This window comes from Kogia breviceps, chromosome 4 (assembly GCF_026419965.1).
Source record: "Kogia breviceps isolate mKogBre1 chromosome 4, mKogBre1 haplotype 1, whole genome shotgun sequence".
Taxonomy (NCBI): Eukaryota; Metazoa; Chordata; class Mammalia; order Artiodactyla; family Physeteridae; genus Kogia; species Kogia breviceps.
In genome coordinates, this window is record NC_081313.1 from 20489080 (window position 1) to 20494633 (window position 5554).

Genomic DNA, 5554 nt, shown 5'->3' on the forward strand with positions numbered 1-5554 from the left:
GCTCACGGGCCTAGTTGCTCAGCAGCATGTGATATCTTCCCAGACCAGGACCTGAACCCATGTCCCTGCATTGGCAAGCAGATTCTTAACCACTGCACCACCAGGGAAGCCCTAAGAAAAGTTTTTAAAAGATATTTTCAGCATACATCTCTGTTTCTATAATGATGGAGTTGTTTGTTGAGAAGTAACATATTCCTCTTTGATAATCTTCAGTGTAATGGTTACAGAAGTGCTTGGTTTAAAATGTGATTGAAAAGGTTTTTTTTTTTTTTTCCTTGCAAATAATGAATAAAAATGAAAAACACCTCATGGAATAAATGTTAACTATCTCAGCATAGCTTATGTATAATTAAATCAAATATATGATTTTGTTTTGGAGTTCAAAGATGTAGCAATTTTCTGAATAGATGTTCTCAAAATGAATTACTATTTGTTTCTCTGTGTGTTGTATTATTATTATGGATACAAAGCCATAAAAGAGACAATACTGAAGCAAGGAGACAAGAAATAGGCTGGTGTTAAATGAATTATGATGTTAGAGTGCAATGCAAGGATAGATAATTTAAAAGAGTAGAATGTTTTAATAACTACAGAAAATGCATTTAGATAAATTTTAACAGTAAAAGGTGTTATACATATAATTGAATGTAGCACAAAGGGACTAAAAAATGGGTATATTTTAAATTAATAAAAAAAGATTATGTGTGTATGTATATGTGTGCATATACTTTTTGCATCATTATTAAAGATTAAGAGCTACTGAAAGTAACCAAAATAGAATCATAATCTTTACAATCATTTAAGATAAGTTGAGAACTATAGGAAGACTTAGTCTTTAAAAATATAGAATTTAGGGCTTCCCTGGTGGCGTAGTGGTTGAGAGTCCGCCTGATGCAGGGGACACAGGTTCGTGCCCTGGTCCGGGAAGATCCCATATGCCGCGGAGCGGCTAGGCCTGTGAGCCAGAGCCTGTGAGCCAGAGCCTGCGCGTCTGGAGCCTGTGCTCTGCAACGGGAGAGGCCACAACAGTGAGAGGCCCACGTACTGCAAAAAAAATTAATAATAATAAATAGAATTTAAATAATTACAATTATTCTACTTGGTATTTATCTAATTATTATATTCAAATATCTTCAAAATGTTTTAAAGTGTCGTGTTCATAGTTGAGATATATGAATAAAAGTAGACTATATGATCTATTCTTAAATTTGTTATTTGAAAGTAAAACAAAATGTTCAAAATATTCAGCCTCTTTCTCACTACTGAAATATGATAACACGAATGTGACACGAAGTTCATGAACCCCTTCATAGATCACACAATTATTTTTTACTATACTTGAGCCAAAATTAAGCTTACAGTTTGAAGCTAGTTAACTGTGTTTATGTGTGAGTGGGACATTCCTGTAATTATCATACATTTCTTATGGAAATATAAAACAATTGGGTAAATGTTTCTGAAGTTCCTATCTAGTGTTAAGATTCTATTTTCTTAGTTGCTAAATATTTGTATTACATAAATAATTACTATGAATTTCATATTTCTATATTTAAAAATAATTTAATTAACCATGACTTTACAAATAATGGATTGATGTTTTTTTCTGTTTTCCAATTTCTTACAATTGTAATTTGTCCTATTTTTATTAAGATAAATTGTATTTGCGATCCATCCACATCGATGCTTGAATCTCTATTCCTTTAATTTGTCTATTTTCCCAATTCCATAATTTTTCATTGTATGAATAGACCACAATATATTTATCTATTAAGTTAGTATGTAATTGTTGAATATTTCCTTCCTACTCGATCTTTTTTTATTAACAATACTGCTGTTATTGACATACTAATATTGCATACATCCCCTGGTGTATGTGTGAATATGTATATATATATATATATATAATATATTTTATTTAGTAAAATACAACTTAATAACTTATAATATCTGGTGGGGCATGTCTTTCAACACATTCTACTTCTTCATGAGTGTCTTGGCTATAATATGATTCTTGTTCTTATAAAATTTAAATCCAGTCTTTCAAGCTTCATTAGAAGCCCTGCTAGAATTTTTATTTTAATGTATTTGAATGTGACTCTTGCATAGATTCTAGTATTCATGCTGTGATGATTTGCGATTGATTTCTGGAAATCCTTGTTCCCTGCTATGTTGCTTAGGATAGGGTGGAATATGTTCACTCTATTTTTGAATGACATCTTAAATTTATAAGTTTCACCACCATCAACAGTGCATGAAAGTTTCCATTGCTTCAATAATCACAATTTAAAATGACATCTCACATCGATTTATTGAAATGTTCTTAACAATTGTGCATCAGAGCATTGTCCAGGTGTGTCTCTTTCATGAAATATCTGATCATAGATTTTGCCCAAATTTGCTCAGATTTCAGTAGGATCATTTGCTTTTATTTACTTATTTATGTTTTGGTCTTGAATGACTGTATTTCTTTTTAATACATTCTGAATAATTTATTAGTTGTATCTCTCTGTCTATGTCTTCTAATTTTACTCTGTTCATGGTATACTTTACTATTCAAACATTTAATATTAATTTGTTCAAAAATTTGATTGTTTTCCTTGTAGTTTGCACTTTTTGTGTTTTAAGAAATCCTTCCTAATTAAAGCTATTTAAAAATAATTTTTCAACATATTACAATATGTTTTCTTATATTTTGTAAGAAAAAAACTGTAAGGTTTTATTGTGTATAATGTGAACTAGGAGCCTATATTTTTTTCTAGCTGGATATTCAACCGTCACAGAATTACTGACTTTTTATTCAGTTGAAGTATTAATTGCATAATTTATATTTTCTTATACATGGGGGCAATTTCTCATTGCCTATTATGCCTCTTCCAATACTATCTTCCTAATAATGGGAACTTATTAACAAGTCTTGATATATGTTTAGGCAAGTACCAGCTTACCCACCCATGCCTTAGTACTGCAAATTTTCTCAGTTATTTATGTCATGTTACTACTGGAAATAAAACACACTAATTCTTCTTACCTCTTTAGATAATATCTAGTTTATTCCTTCTTTGTCATTTAAGGAAGATTTAGTGGAAAGAAAATAAATGAGAGCACAGGTGGCAAATATAATCATACTCAAATAGAAGTATACAGGTTTTTTAATCTGTTTTTTAGTGATGTATCATAAACAACATATTACATCATGATATATAATTTTAAAGCATAGTTTTAGTGAGGAAAAATATTAGATCATATGGCAAGATATGTGAATGTCTATTTTGGATATTTAATTTGTTAAACAACTTATTATTTTAAATATCACTATAAGAATATTATCTAAAACTCCTCATAGCAGAACCATAATTATATATTTAGCATATATTTATAAAAAGTAAAATTGATGTTGCAAAGAATTTGAATATTTTTCAATGTTTTTGCTATTCTGTAAGTTGGTGTTTTAAATATACATCATCAGATGTTCAAATTACTGCAAGAATTTCCTAACTTATCCCTGTACTAGACACTTGGCCACCATATGACTCATTCACCACATAATATCCATAAAAATTTAAAAATAATATATATTATATTATTTAAAAATTTTTAAATATAATATATGTGAGTTAATGTCACAGTCCTTCCTAAAACTTACAATATCCCCATTTTATGTCTTGTGTAAAATCCAAACCTCTTTACATGACCTACAGTGACCTACCTGCCTTCATCTCTGACCATTTCTTGGGTTCTCTTCCCTTGCTAACTAGTCTCCTGTGTTAAAAAAAAAAAAAAATACCATGTATCATTATGTCCTTCCCCCCCCCACAGTGTATAGAATACGCATCCTCCAGAATGTAATGTGACTACTTTCTTATCATCGAAGTCTCAGTTCAAATGAGATTACTTTGACCACTCTACTAAATTAGCCTCTTTCATAATTTTCTATGACAAGAGCCTCTTCCACATTTATTCACAGTGTTTGTGCACACTGAAATTGTTTTTTATATATGTGATTATTGTTTTCCTCCTTCAATAATAGAGTAAGCTCTTTCTCTATTTATTGATGCAGTCCAGTGTATAAAGTAGTGCCTAATATTCAAATCAATATACAAAAATATTTTATGGAATCAAAATGCAAAACTCCCCATCCAAAAAAAGGTTTGAATAGAATTCTTTTCTTCCACACACTGAATGCCACAAGGAATAAAAATAAACAATAATAAAACAAACAAATTATATAATAGCATACAAACTGGCATTGTCAACCAACCGTATACTTGGGTTAAGGTGACGCTGGCACTGCCTTGAGAACTAGACAGAATACTCTACCTTTATTTTGCCTCTGCCATTGTTTATCTTTGCATGCTGATGGAGGATGCCACATACGGAAAATAAAAAGAAAGGAAGATGTTTATAGATTTTACACAGTAGGTAACATATACCTCTGGACCCAAAACAAGAACAGCATTTAGATTTAGGGAACTGGATATAGACTGAAGAGCTGTTCATACTGGAAATGATATAGAAATTTTCAAGAAAATTGTGGTAGAAATAACTCATTTCAGTTAATCATTTTCTCACTATCACATTGAGAGAATACCTATTCATCATGGCAATTCCTCTTTATGAAAGAAGAATAGATGCTATACAAAGATTTTATATGGATTGAGATAGTCTGAGGTGAGTAAGAAGAAGGTAATGTGTAACTATTAAAAATTATTTTAAAATTAATCATACGGGAAACTATTAGCAAAGTGATTTTAAAGAAAAAAAGCTGTAATCATGATACAAAGTTATGATGCATATACCAACTTATACCATATGTATTATGTACATTATACACACAAGATTATGTGCATGGAACTATATACATATGTACACATGTTATGTATGCAAATGTATACATATACCTCACCTATGGAAAAATCTCTAGTGACATAAACTGTGTCCACATCCACATCAATTACTACATAGTTTCAAAAGAGAAAAAGTGTTCCTGGAATAAAAAGCTAAAATATTAGCAGTGGTTCTTCCTTGTTTTTTGAGATTATGAAGGATGATATGGCCTCTCCCGTTGCGGAGCACAGGCTCCAGATGCGCAGGCTCAGCAGCCATGGCTCACGGGCCCAGCCGCTCCACGGCATGTGCGATCTTCCCGGACCGGGGCACGAAGCCATGTCCACTGCATCGGCAGGCGGATTCTCAACCACTGAGCCACCAGGGAAGCCCATGAAGGAAGATTTTAAAGGGTTTATATATTTTTACTTCACTTTCTATATTCTTTATAATTTTTATTTGTTTTATAATAATTTTATTTAAAATTATAATTACCCATGATCTAGTATAACATGAAATACAATCCATAAACGTTAATTATTTTTGTTTCAGCATATGTATTGCATTGACATATTTTGCTAAGGTAATAAAACATTTTGTATAGTAAGCTTCTTAAAGCAGAGGGAAATGTTTTAAAATTGTCATTTGATTTATGATTGAATGGGAATGAAAATAGAGCACAGTTAAACTAAATATCCAAACTGACTCTGAATAAGATGAATTTGAATTT